The sequence below is a fragment of the Leucoraja erinacea genome, chromosome 27 (assembly GCF_028641065.1).
Source record: "Leucoraja erinacea ecotype New England chromosome 27, Leri_hhj_1, whole genome shotgun sequence".
NCBI classification, from domain to species: Eukaryota; Metazoa; Chordata; class Chondrichthyes; order Rajiformes; family Rajidae; genus Leucoraja; species Leucoraja erinaceus.
In genome coordinates, this window is record NC_073403.1 from 15,069,548 (window position 1) to 15,087,883 (window position 18,336).

The 18,336-nt window shown below is 41.0% G+C and overlaps 1 protein-coding gene across 3 annotated transcripts in view; it reads right to left on the reverse strand.

Moving 5' to 3' along the window:
- Positions 1–18,336, reverse strand: part of stat5a (signal transducer and activator of transcription 5a) — a 98,873-nt gene that overhangs the window by 37,316 nt on the left and 43,221 nt on the right. For all 3 annotated transcript variants that reach the window (XM_055657137.1, XM_055657136.1, XM_055657138.1), the window contains one exon: positions 11,887–11,942. The gene's annotated coding sequence lies outside the window, so the exon portion shown is untranslated. The remainder of the gene's footprint in view (positions 1–11,886; positions 11,943–18,336) is intronic.

Consider the following 18,336-nt stretch of genomic DNA (forward strand, 5'->3'; position numbering starts at 1 on the left):
ACAGTCTTGCAAGAGTTTTTACCTACAAATACTAAAACTAATTTCCTATGGTAAATCACAAATTTACACAATCAGTTTATTTGAAAACACTCAAAAAATTGGAATATAGATGTGAAAATGAGACACACATCAGTATGCAAGATTAAACAGCGCTCCAAAAATTTAAATCTCAAGATCTTAAATAGCTTCACATAAAATGCAGTGGCCTGGGTCTTCCAGTGAGTATAACCATGGACTCAAACTCACTTGCTAAATCCTATTTAATGTAAATGCAGAAAACAATAAACTGCTGTCAATCCTATCCTGTTCCTCAGCAGGTTTTGCTACATGTCTCAGAGAGATTAGCCAGTAGGGAGTAACAAAGAGTGCAAAATTGGAACACTTACTTTCAAGACAACCCCTGAGTGTACGACACCAAATAGAACTAGCCCACTCAAGTACAAATCAACTGTAACAGTCTTAATTATAACCAGACTCTGAAAATGTACTTTCACAAACAGCATCTCATTCCTTCAGGAGTTAAATTACTGTGGGAGATTTAAAAATCTTAAAAATGAAAAACTTTATTTTATTTTTTCTCTGTTTATGTTTCTTAATCCCACAGTGCTTTCCTTCTATTTAACTTTCCGTGCACTAAAATATTCCTATTCATGTTTCCGATTTTGACTTTGCATGTTTCATTAAAGCTTCTTCAGAATGAATGAGAAGTATGCTGTTACCTACCCTGTTAACTGAGGTCCCAGATTCCCCGCAGTGGACTCTCAATGATTGCTGGTAGCAGCACAAAAGACCTCTATGCACACATATATAATGAACAGTATGCAGCAATTTCCCAAACCAGCAAAAGTAATTAAACGAGGCAGTAATACTAATTCAGCACCAACTTAAACTGTTTCCAGTGCATTACACATAAATACAATATTCTCTACATAATTAAGGATATGGTTCAACAGAGTTAATGGTACTAATGATTTAACAAATTGGGTGATACACCAGCTCAGCTAGACAGTAAAATGGCAGCACTATTCGAGCTTCTGTCTCACAGTTCCAGCAACCCAAGTTTTAATTCTGACCTCCACAGCAGCCTGTGTGCAACTTGTTCATTGCGTCAAGAGAGTCAAAAGTGTTTAATTGTCATATTTATCGACAACGGAACAATTAAATGTCTACATGGCTCCCCTTCTAATATCCGTGTTTCTTCTCAGATCCTACAGGAGGGGGAAATATAGATTAGAAAGTTAGTCAGTCACTGTAAATTATCCCAATTATCCACTGGAAGAATCAGGGAAGAGTTAATGCCAATGTGGACAGAATTAAAAAATTGCAGATCAGTAATGTGTGCTTGATAGTTAGCGTAGACTTGGAGGGCTAGCGGATCTGCTTTTGTGCTGTTTGACTCGGGAGTATGCTGAGTATTTCAAGAACAAAGGAGGACCAGGCATGGAATACTTTGTCATTTTGTCGGCTGATTACTTGGGTATGTTAAACAAAGAATTTCACTTGATTTGTCATGTGACTAAGTATTAATTCATTCATTCATTCCCTCACTCACTCAAATTTGCACTCGCAATAAGATTACAACCTTGGACTAATTTTTAAACTGCACCTGGAATGTTCATTACTTACCATTGCTCAAATTAGAACATAAATCGATATTGATATTTGGCCACTTAATGCATAAATAATGCAAAATCATCCCCTTGTCGTGGTCGGGGAGCTTGTGTGTCTCAGTGACCCCTAGAGCTATGCCAGCGGGAGATTCGTCCCGTATTAGGGTCTCCCATGCTGGACAGGTCGAAGGGTAAAGGCGAGACGAAGAATGATCCACTGGTCCTCCAGGTTGGAGGTTGATCGCAGGGCTAACAACTCTGTCTCGTAAAACAAATATGTTTTGTAAGGAGAGTAATAGAATCTCTGAAAGTGGAGGTGCAAGGTTAATTAGAACAGGTGAAATTATTGAGAGGAGGCACGGATGCCATGGGCCAAAATGACCCCATTCTGCGCTGCATGGGAACTGAAAGTTAAACAACTAAAGCATGATGAAAATTAAAGTTGTGATATGGGAATATCACAAGACCAACTCATTTTGTATTTCTAAACTTCTCAGTGGTTTGCTTTTATGTAAACCAAATAGGCTTTAAACATTAACGAACGTGTTATACAATAATTTTGCCCTAACAGTCTGACCCATAGCGCTGTGCCCATAGCGCTATGTTTAAAACCCATAGCGCTGTGGGCAGTAGCTCCATATTTAAACACCATAGTGCTATGGCCAGTAGCGCTATATTTAGAACGCATAGCGCTGCAGTCGACAGCACTTTGTTTCAACTCCCATGCGCTGAGCCAACAGTGCTCTGTTTAAATCTTTGCGCGCCAAACCGGCAGCGCTGTGTGTATTGCTTTACGCGTCGTCTGTAGCGCTGTGTATTGCTTTACGCACCAGTCTGCGGCTGATAGCACTTTGTTCCCAAGGTGGGGGGGTGGGGGGAGGCCTCGCGTGGATGCAGTCCCCTGCCATTGGTTATAGTTTGAATTCGGGAGCAGCGCTATTGGCCAGGACTTGCCGGTAGTTATTTCAATTGCTGGTTTCTTACCTGTATAAAGGCAGGCGCCAGTAAGCCTTGTTAGTTCATGAACGAGAGGGGTTCACCGAAGGGCTGAGTCGCGATCAGCGCGGGGAGGGAGACGAAACAATGACGCTATGGGACAATCGGAAGAAGGCTGTAACCCATACGTTTCAAAACACGTACCAAGCACTGGCAACAATGTTTAATGACACAAGCGATCAGATTATTTCTGGTGGTATTGATGACAGCATTAAGGTTTGGGACCTCCGACAAAACAAGTTAATTTCTACCATGTGTGGTCATGCAGACTCGGTGACTGGTTTGACCCTGAGTGGGGTAAAAGAGAAGATCACCAACCTCGCTGACTACATCCAGGAAGCTGTACAGAAGATTCGAAGGGTCAGAGAACAGTACCACGACTACAATCCCTCAGGAGGATGGTGACTTTTCGGTATGTTTGGCGGCTGGTGGACAACGGTGATGCTGTTAGGTGAACTGGAGGAGTGTTAGGTAAATTGTTGGGACTGAAAGCAGATGAATTGCCAGGGCCTGATGGTCTGCATCCCAGAGTATTCAAGGAGGTGGCCCTAGAAATCGTGGATGCATTGGTGATCATTTTCCAATGTTCGCTCGACTCTGGATCAGTTCCTGTGGACTGGAGGGTAGCCAATGTAACCCCTCTTCTTAAGAAAGGAGGGAGAGAGAAAACGGGGAATTATTGACCAGTTAGCCTTACATCGGTAACGGGGAAGATGCTTGAATTGATTGTTAAAGATGTTATAGCAGCGCATTTGGAAAGCAGTGACAGGATTGGTCAAAGTCAGCATGGATTTATGAAGGGAAAATCATGCTTGACTAATGTTCTGGAATGTTCTTTGAGGAGGTAACAAGTAGAATGGATAAGGGAAAGCCAATGCATGTGGTGTATCTGGACTTTCAAAAACCCTGACAAGGTCCCACACAAGAGATTAGTGTGCAAAATTAGAGCACATGGTATTGGGGGTAGGGTACTGATATGGATAGAGAACTGGTTGGCAGACAGGAAGCAAATAGTAGGAATTAACAGGTCCTTTTCAGAATGGCAGGCAGTGACTAGTGGGGTTCCGCAAGGCTCGGTGCTGGGACCCGTTATTTACAATATATATTAACGATTTAGATGAGGGAATTAAAAGTGATATCTCCAAGTTTGCGGATGACACAAAGCTGGGTGGCAGCGTGAGTTGCGATGAGGATGCTATGAAGCTGCAGGGCGACTTGGATAGGTTGGGTGAGTGGGCAGATGCACGGCAGATGCAGTATAATGGGGATAAATGTGACGTTATCCACTTTGGTGGTAAGAACAGGAAGGTAGATTATTATCTGAATGGTGTCAGATTAGGAAAAGGGAAGGTACAACGAGACCTGGGTCACTGAAAGCAAGCATGCAGGGACAGCAGGCAGTGAAGAAAGCTAATGGCATGTTGGCCTTCATTGCAAAATAATTTGAGTTTAGCAGCAAGGAGGCTCGACTGTGATTGCCTCTGGTGGGCCCTGGTGAGACTGCACCTAGAGTATTGTGTGCAATTTTGGTCTCCTAATTTGTGGAAGGTCATTATTGCTATTGAGGGAGTGCAGCGTAGGTTTACCAGGTTAATTCACGGGATGGCAGGACTGACATATGATGAAAGAATGGGTCGACTGGGCTTATATTCACTGGAATTTAGAAGGACGAGATTCAAGATTCAATTGAATTGTCACATGAACCAATTAAGGTACAGTGAAAATTGAGTTACCATACAGCCATACTAAGTAAAAAGCAAAAATATACACAGCACATAAATTAAAGTTTAACATAAACATCGACCACAGTGGAATCAATATTCCTCACTGTTGGCAGGCAATAAAGTTCAGTCATAGAAACATAGAAAATAGGTGCACGAGTAGGCCATTCGGCCCTTCCAGCCTGCACCGCCATTCAATATGATCATGGCTGATCATCCAACTCAGCATCCTGTACCTGCCTTCTCTCCATACCCCCTGATCCATTTAGCCACAAGGGCCACATCTAACTCCCTCTTAAATATAGCCAATGAACTGGCCTCAACTACCTTCTGTGGCAGAGAATTCCAGAGATTCACCACTCTCTGTGTGAAAAATGTTTTCCTCATCTCGGTCCTAAAAGATTTCCCTCTTATCCTTAAGCTGTGACCCCTTGGGGTTGCGACATGGAGAAAAATCAGATCTCTGTCAAGGTTAGTGACTGAAAAAGGTTTCCCGATCCCCCTCCTCCGCACCCCCCCACGCAAAACATACCAAGAGACATTAAAACAAATATTCAAGACATACTTAAAATAATAAAAACAGAGAAGGGACAAGGCAGACTGCTGGCGAGGCACCCAGTGATCTTATAGCGGGGATCTTATAGCAACATAAAATTCTTAAATGGTTGGAGATCTAGATGCAGGAAAATTGTTCCTGATGTTGGTAGAGTCCAGAATCAGGGTCACAGTTTAGGAATAAGGGGTAGGCCATTTAGGACTGAGATGAGGAATAACATCTTCACCCAGAGAGTTGTGAATCTGTGAAATTCTCTGCCACAGAAGGCAGTGGAGTCCAATTTACTGGATGTTTTCAAGAGAGTTAGATTTAGCTCTTGGGGCTAAAGGATCAAGGGATATGGAGAAAAAGCAGGAACGGGGCATTGATTTTAGATGATCAGCCGTGATCATATTGAATGGCGATGCTGGCTTGAAGAGCCGAATGGACTGCTCCTGCACCTATTTTTCTATGTTTCTACGTGCACTGATGACTGACCATTGGGACAATCTTGTTGGCCATAATATTACAACGTTATATGTGCGGATTGGCATCATGACCGTGTGGACTTTACAACGGCCTGTGGGAAGGATGTATCGAGGCAACGCCTGCGGGCCGGGTGTGACGTTAACCAGACGAGTAAGCCTATGCTATTAGTCAGATCCTGTGCCCTTGAAACAGTTATCTTTTGTAAAAGGATAACAGTACAACAAAAAAAAAATTAAGACAAGGGACTGGATGCTGTCAATTGGAACAACAATTTGAAGTGTAGAGCACGCTCTAAACTGTGTGACCAAATTCTGTTCCAACACCATTTACAAGTTTTATAAGAAGACTAGACGACCTGTGGACCCATTGGGTCCCCATTGTGCCGCCAGAGATCTTCGAGACGTTCTTATCACCAACAACCTAACCATGTCGAACTACATTGATTTTATGGCCAAGAATGCACATCAACACCTCAAACTCCTCAGAAGACGAAGGAATGTTGTCATGTCTTTGGCGACTTATCACTTTCCACAGATGCACTGTAGAAAGCATCCTATCAGGAAGCATCAAACCTTGGTTTGACAATTGCTCCCATTTAGACTGCAACAAATTGCAGAGAGCTGTGGGTGCAGCCCTGTCCATCGCAGCTAACATAACCGAGGACCGTGTACACTCCAGTCATTCCCCCTGCTCTCCTCTTCTATCAGGCAGAAGATAAAAAAACTTGCCAAAACAAATATGACCAGATTCAGTCGGTTTCTACCCCACTGTTATTAGCAGTACTACCTCTTGTACTTCTGCAATGGCTGAATGTACTCATATATGGTACAATTTTGACTGGCTAACAAGCAAAATAAAGTTTTTCACTGGATCGAGAGGTTTTCACTGTCGATCCATGGGACAATAATAAACTATTGGCCAATTACAATTACCAATCAGTTGATGGAACTCAGCTGGCCGAGCAGCAGCTGTTGTAGTGTGTTTGAGGGGGTTGGAGGGGCAGGGAAAGGGGAAGGAATGGTCAATGTTTTGAGTCAAGACTCTGCATCAGTCATGACAGTTCCTTTCCACTTACTGATGCTGGTTGAGCTTCTGAATTCCTCTCACAAAAAAAATTGAATAGTGACACGTTGTGGTTAAAGATCTGAAACAGCTGACTAATATTCCGCTAATACATCAGATGTAAAGATACAAACACTTCACACTGAGGATCACTAGTAGAAATTTGTCCCAGTTTCTAGACCATTGGAAATTCAGGTTTAATAACTTAATTACCAGGAGTCTGTTAACAAATCAGCTGATCAAGTTCTTGTTTAGGATGGAACTTCAGCAGGTAATACACTTCAGAGTTTGGCAATGACCATAAATCAGGAAATTGGGAAAGACCATTGATACTTAAAGCAAATTGTAGTAGTAGAATCAGTTTTGCAAAAGGCCATAAATATACCTCTGAACTGATCAGCCTGACTAAACTTCAATTGCATTTCGTTGTCTCTGTACTGTACACTGACAATGACAATTAAAGTTGAATCTGAATCTGAATTAATGATCAGAAAGTATTTGAATTCAAAACATTTATCTACTGAGTGCAGAACAAAGTTTTACACAATAAACTTAACTGAAAACTAAGGATTTTAGATGCTTGTATAACTAGCTTGAATGAGTTGGAATTATTCCAGTGGCAGTACCAAATTATACAATTACAACATATTGCTAAGATAGTCAACAAAATAGAGAGAGTACAGAGGAGATTTACTTGTTGCCTGGGTTTCAGCAACTAAGTTCCAGAGAAAGGTTGAACAAGTTAGGGCTTTATTCTTTGGAGCGCAGAAGGTTAAGGGGGGACTTGATAGAGGTTTTTTAAATGATGAGAGGGATAGACAGAGTTGACGTGGAAAAGCTTTTCCCACTGAGAGTAGGGAAGATTCAACCAAGGGGAAAAACAAGTTTTGTTAAGGGACTGAAGTTTAGCACAACCACTCAGCTGTCCGTGTGGAATGAGTTAGAAGGTTGGAGGCAGGTTCCAGGATGGCAGTACTGAGCAAATTAGGGGACAATTACGGACTAGATCGAGATGGCCTGTGCGAATTGATATGGTTATATCAAATCATAGCAACAGGAAGACTAAAGATGGTATTATTTTCCCTAGTAAGATGTTGCCCTGACTGTACTAACCAAATGAAGCAAAATTCATACCATCTCTTCCCCCACATTGCAATTTTGACTCAATGTGACGCACAGAAACTAACTGAGCACTTAAGTTGCACCAATAATTGCTTGTAGAAATTCCATCGAGATGGTATTTCCATTAACCCATAAAATGTTTATCTAAAAACCAAATGCTCCACTTTAATGAACTATCACTTAAACTTAATTCATAACCACAAACACACACTTACAGCATTTGAACAGAAGGAAAATTGACACAAGATAAATCAATTATTTTTTATCAAATGGTATATAATTCAATAAAAACTTTAACAGCTAATTTTATAGTGTTGCCTTTGGAGACATTTCACATTTAAAATAGATATACTAACTCAAAACTGAAAAAGAAAATAGCTATGTTTAAACAAAATCAGTTCATAAGATTGGAATCTCATAAATTAAAAAAGTGGAATCGTGGGAAAACAAATGCAGGAATTTCTATCTGGAAATTCAAGGTTCAAATTTGTAAATTGCTTATTTTTGATTGGCTTATGTTAATTAAACAAATTGCGTGAAGGCCTCAGTTTGTCTGGTGAAAGAAAACTACTTGGAAAGCTAAAGGACTTGATAACAATGTTTTTTGTTCACCCTCAGTCTTACTATAGATTACCTTGACTCTGGTCATACAAGGGAGACTTCCTTTTATAAATCATATTAAACCCAGCAACAACTGCTAACACAAAGTGATAGAACTGCTGCTTCCCAGGTTCAAACCTAGCCTCCAGTTCTGTCTGTGTGGAGTCTGCATGTTTTTCCAGTGACCGCACAGGTTTCGTCCTGGTGCTCGGATTTCCTCCATCACCTGCAAATTGCCCCCAGTGTATAGTGTATAGATGGTTGGTAGAATCTGAGGCAAATGATGTTGTGGGGCACATCGGGATTTAGAAACATAGAAAATAGGTGCAGGAGTAGGCCATTCGGCCCTTCAAGCCTGCACCACCATTCAATATGATCATGGCTGATCATCCAACTCAGTATCCTGTACCTGCCTTCTCTCCATACCCCCTGATCCCTTTAGCCACAAGGGCCACATCTAAAACTCCCTCTTAAATATAGCCAATGAACTGGCCTCAACTACCTTCTGTGGCAGAAAATTCCAGAGATTCACCACTCTCTGTGTGAAAAAGGTTTTCCTCATCTCGGTCCTAAAAGATTTCCCCCTTATCCTTAAACTGTGACCCTTGTTCTGGACTTCCCCAACATCGGGAACAATCTTCCTGCATCTAGCCTGTCCAACCCCTTAAGAATTTTGTAAGTTTCTATAAGATCCCCCCTCAATCTTCTAGATTCTAGCGAGTACAAGCCGAGTCTGTCCAGTCTTTCTTCATATGAAAGTCCTGACATCCCAGGAATCAGTCTGGTGAACCTTCTCTGTACTCCCTCTATGGCAAGAATGTCTTTCCTCAGATTAGGAGACCAAAACTGTACGCAATACTCCAGGTGTGGTCTCACCAAGACCCTGTACAACTGCAGTAGAACCTCCCTGCTCCTATACTCAAATCCTTTTGCTATGAATGCTAACATACCATTCGCTTTCTTCACTGCCTGCTGCACCTGCATGCCTACTTTTAATGACTGGTGTACCATGACACCCAGGTCTCGTTGCATCTCCCCTTTACCTAATCGGCCACCATTCAGATAATAGTCTACTTTCCTGTTTTTGCCGCCAGTGGATAACCTCACATTTATCAACATTATATTACATCTGCCATGCATTTGCCCACTCACCCAGTCTATCCAAGTCACCTTGCAGCCTCCTAGCATCCTCCTCACAGCTAACACTGCCCCCCAGCTTCGTATCATCCGCAAACTTGGAGATGTTGCATTCAATTCCCTCGTCCAAATCATTAATATATTGAGTGGTATTGAGTGGCATTTAAGTGGTATTAGTGCAAATAGGTGGTCGATGTGGACTCAGTGGGCCAAAGGGTTCATTTCCAAGCTGTATTTCTCTATGTATTTACATAAAAAGTAATAATTCTACATATGCATGTTGTTCCAAATTATCAGTTGGAACTTCCCTCTCTCCGAATACTGGAATGCTGAAACATCACTACAGATCAAATCAACCTTAGCATTGAAAGGTGATCAAGGAACTGCCAGTCAAAATAAGCCAGTTATTCTGTGTTCCTCAGCTCACTAAACTATCAGCAACTACACCCTCTAACCTGCCATCATCCTAAATACATTTTTTTTTAAACGTGTACAACGTCATTTCTTGAAATATAGAAACATAGAAATTAGTTGCACGAGTAGGCCATTCGGCCCTTCGAGCCTGCACCGCCATTCAATATGATCATGGCTGATCATCCAACTCAGTATCACGTACCTGCCTTCTCTCCATACCCCCTGATCCCCTTAGCCACAAGGGCCACATCTAACTCCCTCTTAAATATAGCCAACGAACTGGCCTCAACTACCCTCTGTGGCAGAGAGCTCCAGAGATTCACCACTCTCTGTGTGAAAAAAGTTCTTCTCATCTCGGTTTTAAAGGATTTCCCCCTTATCCTTAAGCTGTGACCCCTTGTCCTGGACTTCCCCAACATCGGGAACAATCTTCCTGCATCTAGCCTGTCCAACCCCTTAAGAATTTTGTAAGTTTCTATAAGATCCCCTCTCAATCTCCTAAATTCTAGAGAGTATAAACCAAGTCTATCCAGTCTTTCTTCATAAGACAGTCCTGACATCCCAGGAATCAGTCTGGTGAACCGTCTCTGCACTCCCTCTATGGCAATAATGTCCTTCCTCAGATTTGGAGACCAAAACTGTACGCAATACTCCAGGTGTGGTCTCACAAAGACCCTGTAAAACTGCAGTAGAACCTCCCTGCTCCAATACACAAATCATTTTGCTATGAATGCTAACATACCATTTGCTTTCTTCACGGCCTGCTGCACCTGTGTGCCCACTTTCAATGACTGTCGAAAGCAGTGGCGGAAGCCAATCATTGATAAGTCCTATATTAGTAAGGGCGTCCAAGGTTACGGTATGAAGGCATGAGAATGGGGGGGGGGGGGGGGGGTTGAGTAGGAAAAATAGATCAGCTGTACTCAATTGGTGCCGCAGACTTGATGGGTCAAATGGCCAAATTCCGCTCCTATGTCTTAAGATGATTTGTGGACTGGTCATTAATAGATTAGAAAAAACTAGGGGCTAAAGTTTAAAGGATTGGGAGAAAGCAAACTGCAAGTTTGTCAAGTGGGGGAGATGATCTTGCATTGCTTAGCAGAATAGTTACTGGTCATTGTGACCAGAGTTTACAATGTTAATGGAAGAAAGAGTCGACAGTCAAGATTGTCATGAATGTTTAATTGTCATATGTATCGATAACAGAATGATGAAATGCAGCAGAACAGATCTATAGATAATATTTAATAAACAAAAATATACAAATTAATAACCACAATACTAGTGATAAAAAAACAAAGTCCTTAATGCAATCAAAGACAATCAATAGAAGTTCACAGTTAAGGCTAGCATTGTACAATTGATTAATTGAAAGATACAGCTAGGAAACAAGACTTTCGGTCCACCAGTCCATGCTGACCTGCTGATACTAGTTTGATGTTATCCCACTTTCTCATCTGCTCCCTACAAATTAGGGGCAGTTATCATAGGAGAATTAATCTACAATCTCAGACACCCGCAGAATGTAGCAAGAAACCGGAGCACAAGAGGAAACCCATGCGGTGACAGGGAAACGTGCAAACTCCATACAGAGAGCACCCGAGGTCATGATCAAACCCGGATCTCTGGCACAGTGAGGCAGCACCAGAGGTACAGCGGAACTCCACTCGAAGAAGGGGAACTAACTCCCCACACACAGACTGAGTTAAAAAGTTCCACCGGTAGATCCGATACACAGTGTATCGTGAGTCTTGTCTACCAGGTGCACCACTATGCCGCCCTCCATGTAATATTCAAGAGCCTTAAGGTTGGGAAGAAGCTATTTTTGAACATGCTAGATGTGGTTTTCAGACTCAGATAGCTTCTTCTTGATGGTAGGAGTGAAAAGAGAGCATGTTCTGAGTGATGTGGAGGTTCGATATTGGCTACCTTTTTTGAGGTAGAAGCAGAACTCAAAGTATAGTTCTCAGAGTGAATCAAAATACTTGGAGGAGTTAAGGAAGTCAAGCAAACAGAGTAGCAATCTCACAGACTCCATGGAAATGTTTAGATTATCTGATGCTGACAGTGTACCAGGGCAGGAAATCATAAGGAAGTATAATAATTAAAGATATAGGCATGGAGTAGTCTAATATAATAGTGAGAAATGAAACAAAGAGATGCTAATCCTTGTGTATCGTAAAGAAGCAAATATTCTTACCTTTTAATTGCAGCCAGTGTTAACGTGTAAAGACAAAGATGGACAACTTCTGGAATCTGTATCAAAAGAATGAAGAAGATTTTTAAATAAAAGTTGACCAGTATAAACAAAATAGTGCAAAAATAATCACATTTTAAAAAGCGACATTTCATTGTTATAATGGAGGAGATTGGGAAAACTGAATATTACATTGTGAAATCACACTGCTTAACTACTGTATATATCTAATCAAATATTTAGGGGCTAGCAATTTATTACAAACAATAGCTTTGTTAATAATGCACATGTTGTTAACTAAACAATTTGGTATCTGCCTTCAAGGTATTATGCGAAACCAGTCAGGGGCCGAGGAAAGCACAAATAAAAACTAAACAAGATCTGCAAAGGTTGCATTGGTGATGGATGAAATTCAGTGCAAAATGGAATCTAAAACGGATATCATACATTACAGATGGCATAAAGCTATGTGGAAGGCAAGGTGGAAAATACTATGTGGTAGGCAAGGTGTAAAATATCCAGGCATTATGGAAGATGACTCATTGAACATAGCAAAATGGAGTGGAAATAAACCATTAATATCTTGAGTAATAAATTCAGGGGTGGTTTCAATTATATAACTAAATAACGATAAAAGCAGACCATTCATTTATTAAATGTGGGATGAATACATTGAGACATATTGCATCGGTTTGTTTCAAATCTACAAGTATATTTACCAGATTATAGCTTTTGCCTCACTTAAGCCCATTCTCGAATCAAACTACTTGCAGAAACTTATGTTCATCCTATTAATCTCAAGCTTGGTCTTTCTTACATAATCATCCAATAAAGAAAATAATTTTGATTTGCTTCAAATGCATCTTAATTTTGTACATCTTAATCAAATATCCTCTCAACTTTCTTTGCTTCAAAACAAATAGTTTCAATCTCTCCAAACTAGTCTTGTTCCTTGGTACTGTTTTAATTATTTTTTTATGAACTGTTTCTATGACCTTCACATCTCTCTTAAAATTGGTGATCAAAATCAGAATTGATCAGAACAGCATATTACAAAGATTCAACTTAACATGGTGCTCCAATGAAGAATCATTTAGCTTAAGTGCTAACGTTGCTTCTCTCTCCACATATACTAGCTGACCTGCTGAGTAATTTCAGCACTTTGATCTTCTTTCAACATTTGTAATCTGTTTGCAATGGGCAAAATCCAAAATACTTTACTAACGAATCTCTCAATGCGCTCTGCCACTCAAATATGTGTGCATAAATATACATCCCGCTATCCTAAAAGGGTTTTCTCACGGTGCGACCTGAAGCAAGACTTAACAAGAGTTTAACATCGTGGGAACCTTCTGCGATAGCAGTACGGCATTCGTGGACCACCGAGGACTTCCGTGGTGCTAACGGCAGGTAGTCGTGTAACTTTGTACGGTCCGGAGAAAATTCAAACATTTTTGAATTTCTCCAAGAGTGACTTGAGCAGCGTTGCAACATTGTATGAACGCAGATGCCAGTGCGATATCCGTGCGATATCCGTAATGACTCTTGCGGGTACCGTGGGAACTCCTGCGAACGGTAAACCCGGAAGCTTGACAGAAGGGACATAAGGTGAGTAAAAAAGGTGGTCTCAATATCGCCAATGGACCATGTGTCCATCGAGGACGTCCCACCTAATTGTCATTGTTTGAGAATCTTTTTCACAGTAAAAAGACTTGCAGAGATGCCTCTCAGAAAAGCGCAAAGAAAGGGGTCAAAGAAAGTCAGAAAGTTTTTAGCCATGCAGGTAAATGAGGAGGAAACTCAGCAAGAGAGACAGGTGGAGAGGCAAGAGGAGATGCCAGAGATACCACTGCCTGTGGGCTCCTTGGAGCAGGGAGAGGGTGATCAAGGTGGATTTGAGATTGCCTCCCCAGTAGCTGTTGCCTCCCCAATATCCTCAGCAGACGATAACATAAAGGTAAGATGGCAGAAGGTAAGGCCATATAACTTCAACAGGGAACAAGAGGGGGAACTGGTGGAGTGGTACCAATGCAATGAGATTATCTATGACAAATCCAGAGAGGATTATAGAAATAGGGAGAGAAAGCGCAACCTGCTGGAGACGAAGGCTGCGGAGTATCCCCGGTGCTCATGTGAGTAACTATAACAATATATTAGTTTATGTACAGGAGAACAATTTAATGTTATCCATGATTTAAAAACATACAATGCTACAGATGTAAAAGTTCTGTTTTTGCAGTTACCTTTAATTTATCTTATAAGTCTGTCTGTTCCCTGCAGCTACAATGTAAAAGTAGTGGCAGACAGACAGACAATGAAAATAACAACCAGCCTGTACTCGAACCAACTTTGTATAGGCATGTCTGCAAATGAACCAATTCTACGAACGGAGGATATTTATATAGTGTGTGATCATCATTTGTGCCACGTGATTAACTACACTACAGTCCACGATGGTCATTCACGATTAACGGGAAAGATTGGGAGACGGACAAGTCACTCGCACAAATGACAGAATTGCCGAGTACCGTGGGAACTCTTTATCTACCCCCCCTTATATCGTGCGGAACTCGTGCTGGACCACGACCACTTCACTCTGGTGACATCTTGCGTCAGGTCGCACCGTGAGAACCGGCCATTAGACAACTTCTGGAACTGTTACTTAGTCTATGTTGTCTCCCTTTTGTTCCCACAACTGCAGTCATGAGAGTATGTACAGTGCAATACTAAAATACTTTCTCAGAATAAAAGTTCCAACAGCAATTGAAAAATAAGACTACTCAATCGTATGTATTGGTGAGACATTTAATACCATGCCTTCAAATAATCAAGTGATCAACCAAGATTACCGGTTTAGCAATTTCATAGAATGTTAATCCTATATTCCAAGTGACCACAGTATAACATGAGACCCAGACAGATTGCCCTCTTTGGTTAACAGAAGTAAAAGGGAAGACACTGTAAATTTATAATAATTATAATAGAGAGATAGTGCAAGTTTACATCTAGAATCTGTGTGAAGAAAGGACAATGACCTGAAACATTCATACTGATTGCCAAGCTTGGTGCTCTGTATTGATGTTTATTTGAAACAGTTATGGATTACATAATTAAGTGCTCCATATTTTTGAAGTTCATGTGCATTACAACTTTAAGTGCATTGAAATGGGGATTCGTTACAGGAAAAATGCATTGCCTCCAAAGTTTCACACGCACAAGGATCCAATACAAACATAATAAACTGAGTGTTCGTTGGCTAGCTGACAGCAGCTGTGTAACATGTACACAACAAAGTCAACTTAACTGCACTGCTCCCAAAATTCCAAATGAAAGGGAGTGCAGCAATATAGTTAGCATTCCAAGCTTAGCTTATCTGAAAGTTTTAGTGGGTCTCCAAGTTTTACCTTGCCAGCTTGAGTTTTAGAGAGAGTGTGAAAACAGGCCCTACAGCCACCATGTCCATGCCATCTGTCAATCACCCATACACTAGTTAACTCAGTCAGAAGAAGGGTCTCGACCAGAAATGTCACCCATTACTTCTCTCCAATGATGCTGCCTGTTCCGATGAGTTACTCCAGCATTTTGTGTCAATCTTCACTAGTTCTCTAGTCTGTTTCAATAAGTGTAAGGCTGGAGGTTAATACGTCATAAAGGCGATAATTTGATACAAATATAACTAAAACCTTTATTAAATAATTTTACCAAGAATATAACTCCAGATAGACACAAAAGGCTGGAGTAACTCAGCGGGTCAGACAGCATTTCTGGAGAAAAGGAATAGGTGACATTTTGGATCGAGAACCTTCTTCAGTCAGAGTCAGAGGTTGGGGGGGGGGGGGGGGGGGGGGGGGGGGGGGGGGGGGGGGGGAGGGGGGTTGACTTTTTGTCTCTATCTTCGGTTTAAAACCCAGCATGTGCAGTTCCTTCTTACACATTATAATTCCAGCTATTTGTTTTGGATAATAATCTGATAACTGCTGATAAATCTTCATTTATTCCCATCCATGGTTGCTTTTGTGTAGACAATGATAAGACTTCTTGAACCACTACAATCAATAAAGCAAAATATGCTAACAATACATTAACTTAGGCAGCCCCAGCATTTTGACCCATGGCCTTACGAATAAAATTATATACCAAAATCAGCATTGTATGGGATTTGGGTACAACGCATCTTCATCTACTTGCAACTCTTGCCTTTTTACATGCTGGAAATTTGGGAAGATATCAAAGTTTTGGTAACATTGTGTGGTACAAGTCACATTTGGAAAAGTTTCAAGGTCAGTTTATTGTCACATGTACCAATTAAGGTACAGTGAAATGTGAGTTATCATACAGCCATACTAAGTGAAAAGCAACAAGACACACAACCACATAAAATAAAATTTAACATAAACATCCACCAAGGCGGCTCCACGCATTCCTCACTGTGATGGAAGGTAATAAAGTCCAATCTTCTCCCTCTTTATTCTCCCGCAGTCAGGGCTGTCGAACCATCCGCAGTCGGGGCCATCAAAGCTATCGCAGCTGGGAGACCTCTCGTCGGTCTCTAACCAGGGATCACAGGCTCTGCGATGTTAAAGTCCATAGACCTGCGATTAGAGCTCTCCAGTCGTTCCCCGGCAAAGGGATCGCAAGCTCCACGATGGTAAGTAGGCGCCCCGCCCGTGGTTGAAGTGCCGGGTCGGTCTCCAGGAAAGGCCGCACCACTCTACAATGTTAAGCTGCAGTGGGGACGGAGATACGATACGGGGGAAAAAAAGGGAAAAAAAATCGCATCTCCGTCAAGGTAAGAGATTGAAAAGGTTTCCCCCAGCCACCCCACATAAAACAAACCAAGGAACACTAAAGCATACTCTTTAACGCATACTTAAAATAACAAAAACAGAAGGACAGACTGTTGGCGAGGCAGCCACTTGCAGAAACTAGTAATGCAAGTATTTTTGTCTCAAATCCAATGATATTGAAACTGTATTTATTCATGCTACTAAAGATAACTTTATCACAGTATTGACTTTTGCAGTAAAGATAAAGGCAAACTGCTGACAAATGGACATTGTTATGAAGTTTTTAGGGTATGTTATATGGCCCAAGCATTGACATTGTAGTTGTTTTGTTGCTGAAAATCAATTGAGTTGAACACAAATTATTAGCAAATATTAGACACAAGAGAAATCAAGATAAACTAGCTTTACTGAAACAGCAACAGAAAAAAAACTGGTGAAACTCGGCAGGCCAGGCAACTAAACCATTCAACTGAAGTAGCATGGCTGAGGATATTGCCCTCCGTTATCAATGTTCCTAGGACTGAAATAATAAGCCACCAATAAAGACCACCATTTAAATTTGGGCAAGGATCATGTCCAGCTACTACAGAAATTCCTCTGCAGCAGATTCCAGTTTTTATTTGCAGGAGCCACAAAGCATCGTGCTCAGTTAAATGTTTTCTTGATGTCATGAACAGTTGCTCTCTTCTCACAATTCTGGAATTCAGTTTTGTCTAGTATTGAATGGTAACTCATGAGGTAAGCAGTTAAAAGACTAAGTGCTAAAGGAACTCAGCAGGTCAGGTAACATCTGTAAAAGGAATGGACAGGCAACATTTCGGGTTGGTGCCCTTCTTCAGATTTAGAGGAGTAGAGGAGAGAAAGCAGTTAAGTTATCTTGACTGAAACCAAAGTTTGGAGAGTATATTCATGGAAATTTGAGGAAAATATTAAATATTCAGAAATATGATGAGCAATTGGTTTATATTTAAATCCTACTGCAGATATAAGACTGCAGATACCTGTACTGGAATTCAAGTAAAAAAAACAAAAACTTATTTTCTCAATATTCCTGTACTGTTGGAAGTACTCAACAAGTCAGGCAGCATTTGTGGAGCAACATGTACATGCAAGATTTTGGATTAGTACCTTTCTGAAGGTGGACAGACCCAAAATGTAATCTGTCCAATTCCCTCAGATGCTGGACTGACCCATTGAGTTCCTTCAGCAGTTTGTTTAAATCCCATTAGAATTGTTTCCAAAAAGAGCTTTATTAAAACTCTTTCACCATTAAAATTTATTATTTTTAATAATTCAATTGGTTCCGTATCTCAATTTTGTATGTCATGACAGCAGATCAGGTATTATGTCAATTATAGGACAGTATTTAATTCTGTGACTTTTTAAAAACAAGCTTGACAAACAATTGAACAGACACTGTACAGATCATCCTCAGTTCACAAACATCCTACATGTGAACAGCCCATACATACAAATGGGTCTTTGGGAGACGACGGGATGAATTTGCCAAATGTTGCAGGACCGCAGGCAACTGTTCTTGTTACTTGCTAGAATTTTGTCAGTTTGAAGAACTCAAAGTCCCAGGTTTTTGTTTAAACTGCACGTTTGACTGAAGTCACAAAGGCTTTATTCCTTATGCTTGTATGAACTTTAAACTGGCTACAGC